We start from the raw sequence: 22,152 nt of genomic DNA on the forward strand, positions 1-22,152 counted from the left end.
TTTTAAATTACACCAAAAAATTAAAGTACAAAGGTCGGCCCTTGTTAAATTTTTAATCCTGATTTGACTGAGATTGAATCCGAGTTTCTTCTGCAATAGTTGCATTTACATTTAGTTCTTATGGAAAAGAAATAACCCTATTATACATCCAAAATGTGAACAAATTCATTCCCCTTTTATTTGTTGCAATATTTTTTAATGCAATTGAAAACATACCAATTATCACTGCATTAATGATATAAGACAAATTAGAAAATCCCAAGCATGTTTTTAATCTGCATAATTGATTTAAAAAAAACACATTCCTATACCATGCAAATAATAGAATTCATACTCCACTCTTATTACCAGCCAGCTAGACCCTTAGAATAGCCTTAATGTTCTCCTCAAGGAAAGAGAGTAGAAAACAAAAGAAGAAAAACAACACTTCAAGTTCAATTTTGCCAGTATGCAAAATAGTCTATGTAGATAATCAGAAATGAAAAGTGATGCTATTAATAATAATTAAATAATTACACGTGGGACAACTGGGATTTATAATCACTCTAAATGGTACCTTCTCTCGGAAGTAAATCTGTGACATTAAAATCACTCACTCATTCATTTATTGAATAATGATTTTAATGTTAACTGTTCACTTTGAATAACTCTGGATCTAGGGATAAATTGATGATCAAGTCAGACACGGTAAATATACTTAAGAATTTTTCATAATGGTGGGGAGGAAAGAAATTATATGAAACAATTAAAAATACTTTTATAGGGATCCCTGGGTGGCGCAGCGGTTTGGCGCCTGCCTTTGGCCCAGGGCGTGATCCTGGAGACCCAGGATCGAATCCCACGTCGGGCTTCCGGTGCATGGAGCCTGCTTCTCCCTCTGCCTGTGTCTCTGCCTCTCTCTCTCTCTCTCTCTCTCTCTCTCTGTGACTATCATAAATAAATAAAAATTAAAAAAAAAATACTTTTATATACTGGTCATATGCACCAACAAAGTAGTACATATTTACATTGATATAGAGAATGAACATGGAAAGATAGATAGGAAAAGTGCCATCCAAGGTAAATCTTCATTATGAGAAGGGGCCATTGAAATGGAAATGCTAGAAAAGATTTAACTAGTCATACAGCACAGAAAATGCAAATTTATTGAAACAGGGATGAGCTTTCTCTGTTCGAAGAACAAAACTGAGAAAAAATTAACAAATTCAGAGAAATCTACTAAAGTGAGTTTACTATTGGCTTTCTGTTTATAGTTGCAAATTAAATATATTGACTACTCTCCCACTCAAAGTAAATTGCCATCCATTAAACACATGGAAAAAAGAACAAGTTCATAAAAGCCCTGGACACAAAGAGTATCATATCTTGACCAAAAATGTTGATTAATGTATAAATGATAGAAATTAGATGTTTTCATTCCGATGGCTTGCAGCAGAAATTGACATTGTTTCCAGAATAGCTCATGTAGTTTTGAAATTGAAGTTCCTAGGTAGGAAAGGTAGAAGAATTTTAGTAGAGAGCAAATATCAGGCACATCTCCCAAAGTCAATAACTGAAAGACAAGAACATTATAGACAAAGGATTCAAATTCTTTAAAGGACTAGAGTTGGCTCCCTGTTTAGCGGGGAACATGTTTCTCCCTCTCCCTCTGCTCTCCTCTTGTGCTCTCTATCTCAAATAAATAATTTTTATTTTAAAAAGGACTTGATTTTTATATACAGCGAAAACCCTTGTCAAAGAGCAAGTCACCTGGCTTCAATGGCTCCTTTGTGAAATTATGCCACCTAATCAAGGTAGTGGTCTCTGATAGTCTTTCCAAAAAAAAAAAAAAAAATCTATTTACCACTTTCACTTAACACACACACACACACACACACACACACACACACATCTGTTCTCTAACTCTCCAGTAGACTCCTTCTGGCTATGTGCCTGACCAGCAGATGTGCTAATGACACCAGTCAATAACTTAGGGATGATGCAGAGGAGCTTAGTATCTTGGGTATGTCATTTACCTGAAGGTTCATGCTTTAAGCTTAATTGTCAACAGTATATGTTGCAGACATTCATAAGAGTGATGATTTCTAGAAACCATACAAAATAGCTGTGATGTATTTTATACATCTGTACTACCAGCCAAAGAGAATCCCAACCGTTATTCACCCCAAGGCTAAGTTCTCTACAAAAAAGAACCTTGTATCTGATACTGATTAAGGTCTTTTTTACTTTTGTCCGAGGAAACTTGGTTTGCCGCTATCTCTGTATCTAAAGGAAAATCTTGATTTTTATTTGTCTTTTTCATTATTGTGATGTGAAAGCAGGGAAGATATTTATCCTTTCCTTGGCCTCACTGAATTTTGTCCCAGTTGAGATTCCAGAAAGCAAGATCTCTGGGTGCCTGAGTGGTTCAGTAAATTAAGCGTCGGACTCTTGATTTCCTCTCAGGTCATGATCTCAGGGTTGTGGGACCCAGACTGACTTTGGACTCAGCTCTCAGCAAGGAGTCTGCCTGAGAGATTCTCTCTCTCTCTCTTTCTCTGTCCCTCCCCCACCTCATTCTCTCTCTGTCTTTCAAATAAGTAAAAACACAAATAAAAAAAATAAATCTTAAAAAAAAGGCCAGTTGCTGTATAACCAACATACATACTCTACAACTGGAGAATGATTATATACAGAACATAGCTTGGTATGAGTAAACTGGAATTCCTGTTTTCCTAACCAATCTCCCAGCTTAAGTCCTTGAAACAAGCCACCTAAGGAAAATTTTAAATTTGAATACCAGAGACACATTTCCTAAATGATTCCCTTTGGTTGGAGAGGAAAAGAAAAAGCCATCATCCACTAATCAAAATTTAGCTACTTGCATAGACATTTAACCCCCAACCAAATAAGTTCATTTTAAAACATTCCAGATTGCAATAACCCTCTAATACTTAGCATTAGCAAGTGTAAATATTTTTTGGATTAACACAATCTTGACCCAGACCTCATAGAATTTTCACAGAATAAGATTAGGGGTAGAAGGATGCCTGGGTGGCTCAGCGGTTGAGCATCTGCCTTAGGCTCAGGACTTGGTGATCCTGGGGTCCTGAGATTGAGTCCCGCATTGAGCTCCCTGTGGGAAGCCTGCTTCTCCCTTTGCCTACGTCTCCACCTCTCTCTCTATGTTTCTCATGAATAAATAAATAAATCTTAAAAAAAAGATTAGGGGTAGAAACAACAGAATTAGACACCAAGATCTTTAGATATTAGAACTGTAATACAAGTAAGATTTTTTTTAAAAAACATATACTTAAAAGACTTCATGGAATATGGAGATTGACATTGTGAGCAAGCGGTAGAAATCAAGATGATTAGGCAAACCTGAGAAAGAAAAACTTGGTCTTTTAGAAGTAAAAAACTGATTGCTGGAAATGTAATTCGATGAACAGAACAGCAGATTAATTAAAGTCATAAATCAGTTATGTGGATATAGATATCAAGAAATCATCTGGAATGCAGCACATGGAGTGAGATGATAACAAAAAAAAATTAAAAAAAAAGAACCTAAGAGACATAACAGAGAGACAATGATGGACATCTAGTCTGATATTGAGGGCCTCCTGTGGAAATCAGTCTTTTGTTGAGCATCCACAGGGCCATTCTATCTTTGCATATTACAACCTCCCGTTCTTTTTATTCTTTCTTTTGGGCTACTGCTCAAACTAAGAGATGGAGTGCATGTTTGGTCAAAGTCAATACTCATTTGAAATTTAAAAAAAAATAGCAACTAGTAGTAGCAAGAAACATTCTTACGGTGCTGAATGGTATCTATAATAGTACTGTAATAAATCACAATTCCTCTAGAATTAGGAATCGCATAAAGATGCCTACTGTAACTGCCTCTGCATAAAATTATACTGAGGCTCTAGCCAGAAGAATAAGATAAGGATAAGGAAAGAATAGAGAGAAATTGCAAAGACATGTTAACCCTCATTAATTTTGCAGATTGTATTATTTTCTGCTGGTTAAGCCAAAAAAATCTGATGAAGAATAACAATAAGGTAATTTAGCACATTTTGGTATATAAGATCCACATAGGAAACATTCATACAAGAACTATAAACAGAAAATACAAAAAGCTATCGTTTAGAATAAATATATATCTATTATAGAAATAAATTTACCTTTTGTATATAAATACATAAAAGATCTAAATAAACTGAGCTACATACCATGTTCATGGGTAGTAAGACCTGGTATAATAAACATGTATGTTCTTTAGGAAGAAACCTATAAATTCAGCTTATTTCAAAATATATGTGCATTATAATAGACAAACTATAAAGAAGACATTATTGAAGAGGAAGAACAAGGTTGTATGCTGTATCCTATTAAATATCAACATACGTCCCAAATACAAATACACAATGTTCAGTTAAGACCGTGTAAAATAGTTCCAGGGATGTAAGCTAGCAATGTAGACAAATAACACCTGTATTACATTAAATGAGCTACTTAATAGTGATACTCGGTCAATTATTTATCTTTATAGAAGAATAAAGAAGATGTTTACCTTATCTCATCCAAGACTATCATTTTTATGTGAATTAATCATCTATGGCTCAAAGTTATTTTAAGTGTATTATTTACAAATGGTTAGAGAACCAGAACCAGAGTGAGAGATATAGAAGAAAAGAGGTTTATTTTAAAGATATGATCTTACCTATTTTGCTAAAGCAAAGGAAGTAAGCCTAAAAAAGAGCTATTTAGAAAAGAAGAGAAATGCTATGAATCAGAGACAGCACAAAAGTGCTGGTAAAGAAGCCTATGGAATGTTGTTGCCTTATTATCTCTGGTGGGTTGATGTGGAGTTCCTCCATGATGCCTGTTGGTCAAGCAGAAAAAAATTCCACAGCAGCAGGATCAGAATCCCAGGAGAGCTTGCAATAAAACAGACTGCTGGGCCCCAACTCCCAACTTTGAGATGCAGATGTAACAGGAGACTGCATTTCTAACAATTTCTGGATGATGCTGATCCTGTTGACATGGGGACCACTTTTTGAGAGAAATTGCATTAGACGAAAGTGAGCAAACCCAGCAGTGTGAACAGCACTAGTAGCTTATAGAAATACAGGGTTTCAGGCTTAGCCTTGCAGAAAAATTGTGAGGATTTAGAGTTCCTATATATCTCATACCTTGTTGCCCCTTTTCTTAACATTCAACATTAGTATGATATTTTTTTCACAGTTAATGTACCAATATCAATACTTACCAATATTGATATTTTGTTATGAACTGAAGGTCTTACTTTATTCAGATTTCCTTGTATTGTTCCTGATGTTCTTTATTTGTCCCAGAGTCTCATCCAGGATATTACATTATATTGAGTTGCCATGACTCTTAAGCTCCTCTTGGCTGTGATAGTTTGTCAGACTCTTCTTTTGATGACTTGATAGTTTTGAGCATTCCTGGTCAGGTATTTTGCAGTATGTCCCTGACTTGGGATTTACTTGATGTTTATATCATGAGTAAAGTGGGACTATGAGTTTGGAGGAGGAAGGCACAGAGATGAATTGACATTTTCTTCACATCATATCAGGAATACATACTACCAATGAGATTTATCACTACTAATGTTAACCTTGATCACTGGGTTGAGACAGTGTGTGTCAGGTTTCTTGACTTTGAAGTTATTCTTTTACCCTGCTTTTCAAATCTTCCTCTTTGGAATAAAGTCACTCTGTCCAGCTCACACTTAATGAGTGAGCACTTATGCTTTATCCTCTTGGGAGCAGAATGCCTGCATAAACTTTTTGTAACTCTTTTCCTTTCGGAGTTTGGAACTATAACATTTATTTCTGGTAGGCCTAGACAAAAGATAGATGATTTTATTTCTGCCTAGCAATTCTCATAAATCTGATTTCCCATGGCTCCAAAGATTGGGCACAACTGTTGTATGTGAGTGCACACTTTAAAGCATGTGGATTCTAGCTGTATTGGGGGAAAAAAAAGATCTTTAGATTGAACATCTACCTGTTTGGAAATGAATCTTAATTGGAAGTTAATGATGCCTAGAAGTAATTTACTATTTTAGCTGAATCTACAATATCAACAGCAGCCTAGATAATAAAAGCTAAAATTCATACAGTACAAAATCATCTGCCAAGGCCCACCTGGACTGCACCTGCACAGCCAGCTGTGGTTTGTTTGCTTTCACAATTTGTGTCAAGATTTACCAGCCCTATAGCATGGGTTGACGCTATATGCTATGATGCTTCAAAAGATTAAGTGGGTGGATTTTTGTTTAGGTATAATTAATTTCAATATGTGTTTTTGTTTTTACAGTGACCCTACTTAAGATTTGTGGCTAGCAAATATTAATGTATTTCTACCCTCCACTCACTCCATGAAATTTATTAATTCCTGGAGGGTGTATGAAATCGTGTGGCTGATTGTTACTGCAACAAAGATACGAGATGCCCTTCTTGATTAAGTGGGACTCATGCATACCTAATTTTCCATGGGAGATAAAGGACAATATGATATACAATATATGAAGAAAATCTAAATGGAGATGCTGTTTGTGGTTATAACATTGATGTAAGTTGTTGTGAAATAGGTGTTCAGAACATCATTCTTCACCATTTATTAAATCTGAAAAACTTCTTGAATATTATAAATAAAATAAAATATTTTGCCATCTGATCTTTAAGGAAAAAAGAGGTGGTAGTCCAGTAAAATACTGATGCATCTTCATAACAGTGATAGAAGTAGAGAATACTAGTGGATGTGGTTGAAATGAAGAAATCATCACAGATATGAGAATGGGGATATCTACTCTTTCCTAAAATGGTATATGATTGTACATCCACATTTTTAAAGAATTACTTCAGGCTTGAAAATCACAGTAATCACTATTCCCAGATCATTGTATCAACACAGAAGTGCTTTTTGAATGCTTATAGTCTGTATTTTGTACAATGATAATATAGTGGATTTGAAACTCATAACTTCATCTATCTGTGAACTTGATGTATTTTAATTAATAAAACAGAATGCATATTGAATATCCCCATATAGCATCATTTATAGAGTCACTGTCTCTCTCCTTCATCTGTCTGTTTTTTAACTGATAAGAAATTATTAAATGATATTTAAAGTATTGGGACTTTCAGAGTTTGTGGGGAAAAGGAAGGGACTTTCTATCACACATATCAACTTAAATAACCTGGTAACACTCACCCACCGTTCTCTAGGAGGAAAGCAAAATAACTGTTTGTAGTTCCTGCTTCGGAAGTCAGGGTGACATTCCTAGCATTCTTACTGCATGGAAGAAAGTGGTCGAAGGGAGCTTGTTATCCATGCATCAGGTAAAATTAAGTAAAGCTGACTTCCTGCTTTTGACGCAATGTAATACCACAAATGCTAGTAAAAATATGTCATCTTTTTGGATCAAGACATAAGGAGTGGGGCAAGAGACAGTGGTTTCCTACCTACCTCACCCCAATGAAAGTTGGGTTGAGGGAGAAGAAAAAAGTATTTTTATATGGTTTGAAGATAAAACTAGAATAACCAAAAGTTCAAAAGAGAGAGTTAAAAAAAAAGAGAGAGAGTGATAATCCATACTGTAAAATATTGCTGTTATCATCACAGTGCTTGAAGATATTTAATAATGTATTAATAATAATTAGAGCTAAAAACAAGAAATTTGTCATAAAATTTGAAAGTAATACAATTTTAATGTTAAATTTAAATTGTTCATTGATACTATGATATACAATGGTTCTAACTGATCTAGATTTAAATGTCAGATATATGTCATTTATCTTCTAAGAAAGAAATAAGATACATGTGTTTGGAAATAATGAAGATTATAGAGAAAAAACAATGCATATTATTAAAATGTGTGAATTAATTATATTCAAAGTAATACATTTAAAACCTTCAATAATTCAAAAAATCCACTTGGCATTGAAACATTCCAGTTCTGCCTCTGTCTCTGAAAAAATGTTCAACAATCAAGAAGATAAAGATTGTGTGGTAGGAAAGTATCTAATACTTTCCTATAATGTGAAGGAAGTGTGCACCCACCAAACACAGACATAAAGGCAACTAAGCCCAAAGCTCATTTGGAATCCACAGAGAGGGACTATCCTTAGGTAAACAGTATAAGAATGAAATTAGAATAAGTGCTTACATATAATTACATGCATATATACATATACATGGATACATAATTGTATGTGTACATATGTATATACATATATATGAATATGTATATGCCTATATCAAATGCTCAGTAAATAGAAGAATGGAATATCGTTTCAGAAAGAAAAAAATTGGAAATTGTCCAGTACTATGGTGTTTGGCTATTTGGGTCAATCACCTAACTGAATTTAGGATGCAATACTGGGAAAATAGGTTTTTAATCTTCTTATAAATGTGCAAGTTCTGTGAAATAATAAGGAATTATCTGACCAATATTCTAAGTCTTTGAGACTCCGGAAAGGAAGGTGAGCCACCAAGCTGTTTATTCCCTGAGGCTATTTACTGACTAGCATAACAAGAGTTAGGTTTGAAGGAATAAAAATGAAAATTCCAGGAATGCTCTAGCTGCAGATTCTAATGGGAGATTTCTATTCAAGTTTAGGCACTAAACGGCAATAATCTCAATGTCAGCTAGAAGAAACAAACATCCTACTCCCTTACCTGGAAGAATATGAAAGGAAATATGTGTTGATCCTGAACAAAGGAAGAGAAATAAGTTATTGGGACATATAAGTAGAAATTGAGTCCTGGCAGCCCCAAATCCATTTCCCATGGTGGTCTAAACACTGCAAGGCATTCATTTTGTTACTTTTCCCAAAATGGCAATACCTGTAGGTACCTGGATTATTAACGTGAATTCCCATAAACCTCAGTGAAGGAAGATACCTTAATTCCACAGTCAACAAATTTCCATTAATAGAGTTTTCCCATTTAATATCAATAATTAGTCAAGAAAATCCAATTTTTTACTTAAAATTTTAACCAGGAACTTACTTTTCCTATTAAATCATCAGAAAAAGAATATCGTGGTCTTTGAAATTTTACACCAGATTATAAAACAGCTTTGACACTATATTTGGAGAAAAACTTAAACTTCTGTGATATCTTAGGAGAGTCAGAAAATATGTAAGATATAAAGCAAATTGTAAAAAATTCTACAAATAAGAAATATTACAACAAAAATTAAATTATACTTCTATACCTTGTAATTTGTTGACAATTATTATATGACATTAATTCATAAGGTTGTACAATAATCATTCCTATCTATTTCCAAAAATTTAATCCCAAACAGAAAATCTGTACCCATGAAGCAAAAATTCCACATTCTTTCTTGCCCCTAGCCTTGGTAATGAGTAACTAATTTTTTTCTCTATAACTTTGGATTAGCTCACGACTGGCACATTTCTTTAACACTTGGCTAATCTATTTGTGAACTGGTAGAAAAATATTGTGATTAAAGAGTTGGATTATACAAATAACATAGAAGATATAGAAAAAGAAACAGTATACAAAAGATAACAAAAAGCACAAAAAGCTAGTAAGTTTGACTTAAAAATATCAGTAAATTTATTAAAATGAAGACCCTGAACTGTCCAGTTAAGAGACAAAAGTCAGTCAACTAAAAAAGAGAATACAATTATTTTACAATCACAAAAGACATATGTCATATATACACATGCACTATGTAAGAATAAAATACTGTAGTCATATTATCAATAGACAAACAAGATTTGGGGTGCTTGGATGGCTCAGTCTCTTAACTTTCGGCCATTGGCTCAGGTCATAGTCTCAGGGTGCTGGGATCAATTCCCACATCACTGCTCAGTAGGAAGTCTGCTTCTCCCTCTCTCTCTCTGCCCTTCTCCCAAATCCTGCACGCACTCTCTCTGTCTCTATTTGTCTCACATAAGTAAGTAAATAAATAAAATCTTTCTCAAATAAGTAAAATCTTTAAAAAAAAATGAACAAATGAGATTTTATACTCAACAGTAAATACTAGACATAAAAAGGGTTCTTTTTAGAAATAAAATGTTTTGATTCTAAATTGGTGGGAATCTATTAAAACTGCCTCAATATAGATACATAAAAAGAAACAGAATGATAAAGATATATAGACAGATTCACAATCATATTGGGAGGTTTTAATAATCCTTCTAACCTGGAAAACAGGGAAATAAAAATGTATAAGGATATAAAGGATATGAACCCAATTAAGAACACTTAATATTTATATATATTTGATTTTATGTTATATATGTGGGTTGTGCTTTCAACTTCTTTGTATGTACATGTATACATACAACCTCACCATACATACATTTGTATGTGTGTGTATACAACTTATAATTCAAAATAATAAGGACAAGAAAAAAAAAGAAAAATGAGCAAATCTTCAATAGATGCTTCATAAAAGGCCTAGTCAATGGTCAACAAATATTTTAAATGGGATTCAAGGCTGAGACATATTTTTTTAAACCTGGATATAAAAATTCTGTGAGTTATACGATGTAGAGCAGTGAAACTCTCCCAGTTTTCTGTAGAGAGAGTGTAAAATGGCATAGTAGCTTTGGAAAACAAGTTGGCAATGTTGACAATCCACATATAGTATATGACTCAGCACTTCAATTAAAGATAGGTCCCCTTGAATTAATTCTAGTTCTCCCACACTGAGGTGTCAGAAATGCTTATAAAGGCATTATTCATTAATACCCCAAACTGAAAATGACTCAAATTTCCATCAACAGAAACGTGGAAAACAATTTGGAATATAGGTAATAAGGTAATACTTTCTACCAGTGGAACTGCACATAACAACCAGAGCTATCTACACAACCTGAATTTATTTCCTAAACATATATTTGAGAGAAAAAAAGCAAGTGCAGAAGAATACATAATGGACAAGTTCATCTATGTAAAGCAAATAAGCCATGTGTAAATGCTATTTTACTATGTGTATGTGTGGTGTGTATCTAGTAAAATGATAATGAATAAGCTAGTAAGCATTTGAGACACTGGCCAAAACCTCCAGCCCACCATCAAATAGAAATGTCATTACTGAGATTCTGTTTCTTTCCTGATCACAAAGAAAAGTTTCATTTCACAATTAATATGATATTTGTTGTTGGCTTTTGGAAATAACTTTTCAAGTTATAAAGTTCACTTTTATTTCTAATTTGCCAGGAGTATTTTTAATCATGACTATATATACCAGTTAATCAAAAGTCATTTTTGCATTTTATGCGACAGATGTGATATTTTCCTTCACACTGTATGGGAGATGTATTGCAATAATTGATTTTGTTATGTAACAATCAATCTGGTATTACTGGGATTAAACCAACTAGGCTATGATGCAATATTTTTTTTAACAGTTCGCTAAAATTAGGTTAAGATTTCTATTTATGTTCTTGAATTAGTGATGCCTATGATTTGTTTTCCTGTCATGCAGTTATTGGTGTAAAGGTTATGTAACCTAATAACATGATTTGTGGTATATTCCCTATTTTTTTATACATTGCAAAAATTTATAAGCTCAGTATTTCACTTTTACTTTAATAGTTTTAGGGTTATCATGAGGCAATCATATGACTTTGGAATTTTCTTTGTGGCAAAGATTTTAATATTGTTATTTATTAATATAATTGTTTTATAATGGAATTATTTATTATTCGTTGCTTTACAATTGAGAAGATATAATTCGGGTTCCCTGTAGTAACAAAATTTTATGTATTTTCTTTTTTTTATAATAAATTTATTTTTTATTGGTGTTCAATTTGCCAACATACAGAATAACACCCAGTGCTCATCCCGTCAAGTGCCCACCTCAGTGCCCGTCACCCATTCACCCCCACCCCCGCCCTCCTCCCCTTCCACCATCCGTAGTTCATTTCCCAGAGTTAGGAGTCTTCATGCTCTGTCTCCTTTTCTGATATTTCCTGCCCATTTCTTCTCCCTTCCCTTCTATTCCCTTTCACTATTATTTATATTCCCCAAATGAATGAGAACATACACTGCTTGTCCTTCTCCGATTGACTTACTTCACTCAGCATAATACCCTCCAGTTCCATCCACGTTGAAGCAAATGGTGGGTATTTATCGTTTCTAATGGCTGAGTAATATTCCATTGTATACATAAACCACATCTTCTTTATCCATTCATCTTTCGATGGACACCGAGGCTCCTTCCACAGTTTGGCTATTGTGGCCATTGCTGCTAGAAACATCGGGGTGCAGGTGTCCCGGCGTTTCATTGCATCTGAATCTTTGGGGTAAATCCCCAGCAGTGTAATTGCTGGGTCGTAGGGCAGGTCTATTTTTAACTCTTTGAGGAACCTCCACACAGTTTTCTTTTCTTTTTTTTTTTTTCTTTTTTTTTTTTAATTATTGTAGATATTTAATTCTGTGTTTGTAGAAACACCAATTTTGCAGATTTTTTAAAATTTTTATTTATTTATGATAGTCACACACACACACACAGAGAGAGAGAGAGAGAGAGAGGCAGAGACACAGGCAGAGGGAGAAGCAGGCTCCATGCACTGGGAGCCCAACGTGGGATTCGATTCCCGGTCTCCAGAATCGCGCCCTGGGCCAAAGGCAGGTGCCAAACCGCTGCGCCACCCAGGGATCCCTCCACACAGTTTTCCAGAGTGGCTGCACCAGTTCACATTCCCACCAACAGTGCAAGAGGGTTCCCTTTTCTCCACGTCCTTTCCAACATTTGTGGTTTCCTGCCTTGTTAATTTTCCCCATTCTCACTGGTGTGAGGTGGTATCTCATGGTGGTTTTGATTTGTATTTCCCTGATGGCAAGTGATGCAGAGCATTTTCTCATGTGCTTGTTGGCCATGTCTATGTCTTCCTCTGTGAGATTTCTCTTCATGTCTTTTGCCCATTTCATGATTGGATTGTTTGTTTCTTTGCTGTTGAGTTCCATAAGTTCTTTATAGATCTTGGAAACTAGCCCTTTATCTGATACGTCATTTGCAAATATCTTCTCCCATTCTGTAGGTTGTCTTTTAGTTTTGTTGACTGTATCCTTTGCTGTGCAAAAGCTTCTTATCTTGATGAAGTCCCAATAGTTCATTTTTGCTTTTGTTTCTTTTGCCTTTGTGGATGTATCTTGCAAGAAGTTACTGTGGCCGAGTTCAGAAAGGGTCTTGCTGTGTTATCCTCTAGGATTTTGATGGAATCTTGTCTCACATTTAGATCTTTCATCCATTTTGAGTTTATCTTTGTGTATGATGCAAGGGAGTGGTCTAGTTTCATTCTTCTGCTTGTGGCTGTCCAATTTTCCCAGCACCATTTATTGAAGAGACTGTCTTTCTTCCAATGGATAGTCTTTCCTCCTTTATCGAATATTAGTTGACCACAAAGTTCAGGGTCCACTTCTGTATTCTCTATTCTGTTCCATTGATCTATGTGTCTGTTTTTGTGCCAGTACCACACTGTCTTGATGACCACAGCTTTGTAGTACAACCTGAAATCTGGCATTGTGATGCCCCCAGATATGGTTGTCTTTTTTAAAATTCCCCTGGCCTTCTAATAGTGAAAGGGAATATAAAGGAAGGGAAAAGAAATGTTGGGAAATATCAGGAAGGGAGACAGAACATAAAGACTCCTAACTCGGGGAAACGAACTAGGGGTGGTGGAAGGGGAGGAGGGCGGGTGTTGGAGGGGAATGGGTGACGGGCACTGAGGTGGACACTTGACGGGATGAGCACTGGGTGTTTTTCTGTATGTTGGTAAATTAAACACCAATAAAAGTTAATTAATAAAAAAAAAATAAAAAAAATAAAATTCCCCTGGCTATTCGGGGTCTTTTCTGATTCCACACAAATCTTAAAATAATTTGTTCTAACTCTCTGAAGAGAGTCCATGGTATTTTGATAGGGATTGCATTAAACGTGTAAATTGCCCTGGGTAACATCGACATTTTCACAATATTAATTCTTCCAATCCATGAGCATGGAATATTTTTCCATCTCTTTGTGTCTTCCTCAATTTCTTTCAGAAGTGTTTGTAGTTTTTAGGGTATAGATCCTTTACCTCTTTGGTTAGGTTTATTCCCAGGGACCTTATGCTTTTGGGTGCAATTGTAAATGGGATTGACTCCTTAATTTCTCTTTCTTCAGTCTCATTGTTAGTGTATAGAAATGCCACTGATTTCTGGGCATTAATTTTGTATACTGCCACGCTACCAAATTGCTGTATGAGTTCTAGCAATCTTGGGGTGGAGGCTTTTGGGTTTTCTATGTAGAGTATCATGTCATCGACGAAGAAGGAGAGTTTGACTTCTTCTTTGCCAATTTGAATGTCTTTTGTTGTCTGATTGCTGAGGCTAGGGCTTTCTATGTTGAATAGCAGTGGTGAGAGTGGACATCCCTGTCTTGTTCCTGATCTTAGGGGAAAGGCTCCCAGTGCTTCCCCATTGAGAATGACATTTGCTGTGGGCTTTTTGTAGATGGCTTTTAAGATGCTGAGGCATGTTCCCTCTATCCCAACACTCTGAAGGGTTTTGATCAGGAATGGATGCTGTATTTTGTCAAATGCTTTCTCTGCATCTAATGAGAGGATCATATGGTTCTTGGTTTTTCTCTTGCTGATATGATGAATCACATTGATTGCTTTACGAGTGTTGAACCAGCCTTGTGTCCTGGGGATAAATCCTACTTGGTCATGGTGAATAATTTTCTTACTGTAATGTTGGATCCTATTGGCTAGTATCTTGTTGAGAATTTTTGCATCCATGTTCATCAGGGATATTCATCTGTAATTCTCCTTTTTGGTGGGGTCTTTGTCTGGTTTTGGAATTAAGGTGATGCTGGCCTCATAGAACAAATTTGGAAGTATTCCATCTCTTTCTATCTTTCCAAACAGCTTTAGTAGAATAGGTATGGTTTCTTCATTAAACATTTGATAGAATTCCCCTGGGAAGCCATCTGGCCCTGGACTTTTGTGTCTGTTTCATCTTTTCTTTTGCCCATTTGAAGTTAAATTTTATTTTATTAATAAAATTTGTTCATAATGTAGTTGTGATTCACTTTTGGAAGCATCTTGTAGCTGATGTTCTACTATCATCTAATTCTGATAAACATTCCTACAAATTTTTCAAATTTTTGTCATTTGAAAATAGTAATATATTATAAAATGTTTACATATGTATAGTTTCAGTTTCATTATTTTTTGTTATACTATATATAAATATCAGTTTCAAATACCTTCTATTTGGTGGGTTGAGTTTTCAACCTCTGAATAGTGCTTTTTGATGAACAAAATCTTATCATATACTTATATTTATAAATATTTTCCTCTATCATTTATACTTTATATTCTGTTTAAAAAATCCTCCCCAACTCCGAAGAAGTTAATGATAATATTAGCTATATTAACTACTTTAGAGCTTTATGTATTTTTCCATTTACATTCATGTATTTAATAAACCAGGACTTAATTTTTGGAAATGATACAATGTACGACACCAATTGCTTTCTAATTCGGTATGAAATTATATCTCCATTTATTAAAAACTCTATTTTCTTCATTTATCTGCCATGACATATCTCTCATATATCAAGTGTCCATTCAAGTATTAATCTATTTTAGAGCTTTCGTTTTGGTTCCAGTGTCTGTTTTCCAAAGCTGGCACCAATTATATATTGTCTTAATCATATTAATTCTATGAGTTATGATAACTTGTAGATTATCACCTTCAACTTTTTTCTTCAAAGACACCTTATCTATCCTTGTTTTCTATATGCATGTAAATTATATAAGTATACTGATTATACTACATGAATAAATTTGTCAAGTTCGATAAGAAATCATTTATGGTATGATTGAGATTACATTGAATCTACCTATAAATTCATGGAAAATTATATCCTTATGGGATGGAATTGGCAGGAACCATGAAGGGTTTGAAATTTTATTCTTCATTTAAGCTATCAACTTAACTTGCCATAATTTCACAGATGCTAGTCTAGGAAACATATACTTTTTACTGTACAATAAGCCTGACTAGCCTTTGCCCAAGAGGGAGACATCATCTTATTTCACTGGACAGTAAACAGATGTCCCCTTTGCTCAGGAAGGGGACACCCCATCTCTATCTACCAAAGCTTTTTGTGATACAAACATCCTTGAAAAGATATTTTAGGGAAAAAAAATAGAATCGTGATGGCATGAAAAACATGTGGAAACATAACAAACCAACGAAGAATTGTTTCCCAACTGGAATCTCTCTATCCATGGGATCCTAGCATAACTTGCTTTTCATTTATTTCTAATTTAATGTATCTATATTTCAAAAAATATTATCTTTATGGGAAGACAAGAGAATTCCTATGTAGAGGATCTTCTAGGGGACTTTTGGGTAAAAGCAATTTTTTATATCCTAATCTTCATGGCATTTATAAGGACGTTCTCTTTATAATTAGTCCTTAAACTATACAACATATTTTACAAAATGTGTTTGTACCTTTTATCTTGTGATAAAATAAAATGGTTAAAAATACCCTTAAAGGATAATATAACTAATACAACCCAATAGGAGACAAACCAATATGGATTTTAGCTTATTCATGATTCTACTGCATTTTTGTCAGTCTTGGTTTATCTCCAGTTTTTCTCCACTCCTAGTGAGTGATTTCCTCAGGATCTAAACTGAGATTCCAGGATTTGGGGAATTAATCACAAGTATTTAGTAAGTACATTCCACTTGTATACCTGATGGAAGAGAAAAAAGAAATGCAACCATGATTCTTTTTTTTTTTTTTTAAGATTTTATTTATTTATACAGAGAGAGAAGCAGAGACAGAGGCAGAGAGAGAAGCAGTCTCCAAGCCGGGAGTGTGATGTGAGACTCCATCCCAGGTCTCCAGGATCACGCTCTGGGCCGAAGGCAGGCACTAAACCCCTGAGCCATCTACGGATTCCCTGCAACCATGGTTCTTAAACTTTAGATAGACATCTGACATACGTGCACTTGTAGTCTATAAAGACATTAAGACACTGTTCTTTTAAAAAAGAAAGTTTATAAAAATGTATATATGTATATTTTCATGTATAATTTTAAAAGTTCATAGATCTTCAGATGAACATCCATAGATAGCTATGATTAAGAGCCAGTGCTCTAAAATTTCTGATTAAGAGCCAGTGCTTGCGAATGCCTTAAACTTTCACACTAGTTAAAGATGCAGAACATGCTTTTTAAGTGATTAACAATACTTAACAACAATAACATGTACTGCATGGGAAAACACCAGTTGAATGGTATAAACAGTAAAGACTATAGTGATTCAGAGAAGTAAAAGTTCAGAAAAATCTCAGACATCAAGGAATGTTTATAGAGGAGATGAGATTGAATGGCAGTTAAGATCGAGGGAAGTATAGAGAATGTAAATATCTCAATAGAAACAGCATATTGAGATAAGGCAGGCAAGTAACAAACAAGGAAAACAAAAACAAAAATGAAAAACCTCAAGTAATGATACTATTTAAGTATCAGCTATGGGGAAGGACCAATCACATAAAGGTAAGAGCAGTGCAAAAAATACTCAGGGTACTAAAGGAAATGTACTTAAGAGGAGGGCAATGTACACCTTTACTGGAAAAGGTGATGTCTTAAGGTAAAACTCTGGGAGACAAAGCTAAGGGTATCAAGGATTATAAGTCGAGTGTGCAACAAGGAAACAAAAATTCTCTATTTATAAGGGCTTTAGAAGCAGTTTGATGATGTTGAAGTACAAAGCATAGACTAATCTGGTAGTAGTAACAAAGAGGACTTCGGTGTCATACAGGTGCTTTCATGTCAATTATTACATTTAGATTTTATTTTATGAAAAAATGTAGACATAGGTAGATAGAGAAATAAAAAACACAGGGCAGACCTCAAGAAAGAGAGAAAAAAATCTTTTTTTTTTTTTTTTTAAGATTTTATTTATTTATTCATGAGGGATACAGAGAGAGAGAGAGGCAGAGACACAGGCAGAGGGAAAAGCAGGCTCCATGCAGGGACCCTGATGTGAGACTGAATCCCGAGTCTCCAGTATCAGGCCCCGGGCTGAAGGCGACAATGTACCGCTGAGCCACCCGGGCTGCCCAAGAAAGAGAGAAAAAATCTTGAGCAAGATGCACTGAATGCTTACATGTTTGTTTGCTTTATAATACCGCATTCAGAAACACTTGTAACAACTTATAAAAATACATAATGCTGCATTTGCTATAACTTTTTAAAAAATGGATATACACAAGGGGTTGAGAGGAAGGGATATAAAATTAAAATATAAAACTACTTAAAGATAAGGACAAAGTTCAAAATTCACATGATGAATTTCTACATGTCAACAAAGTTTAATAAGATCAATTAGCTCTGATTTTTCTGGAGATGAAAGAAATAAAAATTAGTAAATTAAGTCTATTAAGTATGTATATATCCATTTATTTATGTGTCAATAAAATATACACACATTTAAAGAATAATCATACCAACATTTGGAATTCAGATCTAATAGAGCTTCTCTGTGTTAATTTAAATAATAAATTTGGCATGAGGGTGTCTGGGTAGCATAGTCGGTTAAGTGTTGGACTCTGGCTTTGGGCTTTGATCATGATCTCCGGGTCATGGGATCAAGCTGTGTTGGCTCCACACTCAGCATTGAGTCTCCCTAGGATTCTCTCTCCCTTCCCTCTGCTCCTTCAGCCCGTGAGCTCTCTTTCAAATAAATAAATAAATCATACATATATGCTTGACATGTAGTGATTATGAAGCACATTAACAGATTTTTTGGCATAGTTTTATATCAAATTTTTTAAATAAAATAAGTATTTTTTAAAATTATTTATTTATGATAGTCACACAGAGAGAGAGAGAGAGAGAGAGGCAGAGACATAGGCAGAGGGAGAAGCAGGCTCCATGCACCAGGAGCCCGACGTGGGATTCGATCCCGGGTCTCCAGGATCGCGCCCTGGGCCAAAGGCAGGTGCTAAACCGCTGGGCCACCCAGGGATCCCTATATCAATTTTTTAATGACAAAGCTTAATTTGATAAATAGCCTATGAAGTTAGAAACCTGTAATGTCATCCATTAGAGGTAGCATTAAAGGAAGGTACAAATTTGTGAATTTATTTTAATAATTTAAAATATAAGTGGCTATTTTTATACACATGGTGTTATTTTAACTATGTCCTTTTAAACTTACTGCAGTCTCAAACAAATGCTTGAAAATCTAATCTTATTGCATAGTGAATAAATACAGTCTTAGGTAAAATTACTCCATGGGGTCTAATGGTACTATTTTGATTATTTGAAATTCTAATTTCCTGATTTCTATATTCCGTTTTGATTGTGGACACACTATTTTGACAATTATTCATTTAAATAACAGTAATGAGAACTGTCAAGTGTACTTCACACATATTATTTTTATTTAAGTAACAACGGAACAGTCTGGAAAGAAGAGTCAAGATAGCAACCAGGCAGCAGAAGGGGAAGACCATCCAAAGATCTTGTTACATTTTCTGTAGAAGGATGCCTGCTTTGGGGACCATTGGATACACACATGGCTGCTACTTTCCTTTTATTATAGTCATAAAGAGCTACTGAAGCTCATAAAAGTAGCTGGCAGATTTGTAAAGATATAACAGCTTGTCACAGAGGTTTCCACAGTCATCTAAGGAAAATATTCCTTCCGAAGCATAGCTAGGAGCTATTTATGTTAGAACTGCCTACTTTGTCACAGTAAACTGACTATTCCTCCTATCATCTGGGCTGTCAGATGGGGACCTGTTCTCTTTGACTTTTCTCTTAGTACCAGTCAACAGTATATATATGAAGTTTGAGAATTCAGCTCTTGTAATGAATGGTATCTGTTTCTGAAGTGAGAGTCAAATGATATATATTTTTGCAAGATATTTAACATTGTGTGGTTATTAATGTGCACCTGTTTTATAGTAGTTCCAAACTTACACATGGGAGAAGAGGCAGTTACCTCCATGTTGAAATGTAACTCTTTTTGCTACTGATAACCCACTTTGCCTGAAAATTTCTCACTATTAATTTGAACTTTTAGTGAACAGAAGGGCAGTTTAAATGTTATCTAGGAGTTAATATACATTGGGCTAATACCAGCTGATAATAAATTCATCAAAATTAGCTTTTTAGGGGCAGTCTAAAAAGCTAAGGGAGGCTCAGCTGTTTAGCGCCGCCTTCAGCCCAGGGCGTGATCCTGGAGACCCAGGATCAAGACCCACATCAGGTTCCCTTCATGGAGCCTGCTGCTCACTCTCTCTCTCTCTCTCTCTCTCTCTCTCTATTTGTGTGTGTCTCTCATGAATAAATAAAATCCTTTAAAAAATTAGCTTTTTAAATTAGTTTCCAGACAGAATTAACCCTTTAAGGGGATATGAATTGGAAAAAAAAATGTTGGGAGGTATTTCTAAAATTTCCAGATCATTTACTCAACCACAGAATCTCAGACAAAGAAGTTCAGAAAAGTCAAAAGGAAAAAGCATAACCTTAAATTTGCATCTGGAGTAAAGAACTTTGCAATATGAGAGACAGAGAATGAGAGACAGAGAATGAGAGAGGGAGAGAGAGTGATGGAGAGAGAGACAGACTGGAGGGTTTACTAAGGAAGCTTAGCTAGGAGAAAATTTAGTAACTACTGTAGCTCTCCCAAAATATTAAAAAGTAACTGAGGATCTGTGGTATATCTTTTGTAAAATGTCACAAGGTCTTTAGTCAATTTCTATGATTCACCAAAGATCTAGATTTCTTTCAGATCTCAGTGCCATCATCAATACGGCAGAGCTCTCAGTGGCCTTGATCATGATAAATCTGAATCTATGATAAATGACTATAACACCTCCAAATTGTATTTTGACCTTCAGACCACATGAGGACTCTAGGGGGTAAGGCAACTGGAAATCAGCAGTAAGGAGGAAAAAGGAAGGAAAAGAACACATCTTCTTCCTTTAAGACCTCTTCCCCAAAGTTACACCATCCCAGTTCTTCATTTAACCCATTTACAAGGGCCATTTATATGACTATGTCTAAGAGCAGGGGAAGCTGAAAAACTGGCCTTTCATGTTCTATAACTATAACCCAGCATAACTTCAGGAGTTTTAATAATAAAGAAAAAATAAAATATTTTGGAACACTTCTTATAGTCTACATTGCATCACTTCAAAACATACTATTTATTGTGCTTCACCTCAGTCTTTCATTTTAACATCCTCTCACTCTACTTCACATATATTTAGATGTAGTTTTTCTTTAAGGGACATTGTTTCCTATGTTATTTAAGTAGTTCAGATATCTGCTAAGTCAGTGTTTTCCTGGTATAGACATTTTGATTTTAATAAACTAAACAAAGGGATGCTTTGGGAATGAAGAAACTCCGTTGAATACCTTCTTAGCTTTACATTATGAGCAAAACAGGTATAGTCTCATAGTCTTATTTTGGTTTCTCCAAGTCATGATTGATACAGGTGTAAAATACAAAACCTATCTCTAAGATAAAATTCTGGATTTTACCAAATGGGTAACAAATTAGATATCAATGTCAAGACCTGATTTCTGGACACAAAATTTCTGTCTTCCACATAAGCAATCCAAATTGATAAGTGTATCAAAGCCAAATAACTGAATGCCAGTAGCTCAAAGACAAACAACTGTCTACATATACAACAACACCTCCAAAATGCACTGGGGCTTCGTGGCCACATGAGGACATGTAGAGAGCAAGCACCATCACTAACAGATGGCACGCTGAGAAAGGTTTTGTTTCCTTATGCTATATTTTTTTCTCTTTTATAATGGAAAATTCAATACAGCCCTGAGTCTGATGGATTTACACACTTGAGAGAAAGCATTAAAACCAAGACTTTGGTGCTCTTTTTGGAAGAAGCATTGAGTCTCAATGTATCCTGAACTATGATAAAATGATTAGGTTCACACATAACTTTTGGAAGACCAGTGTTTAACAAACTGATGTGAAAGTCCAACTGAATGCCAGTAAATAAGAAAGTACTATGCTGCCCTCAAGAGACAGGGCCTGCTTTGGCAGCTCTTTTTTTGTTTTGTTTTGTTTTGTTTTAATAGTAGTAGTAGTTTGTTTGT

This window comes from Vulpes lagopus, chromosome 16 (genome assembly GCF_018345385.1).
Source record: "Vulpes lagopus strain Blue_001 chromosome 16, ASM1834538v1, whole genome shotgun sequence".
Classification (NCBI taxonomy): domain Eukaryota; kingdom Metazoa; phylum Chordata; class Mammalia; order Carnivora; family Canidae; genus Vulpes; species Vulpes lagopus.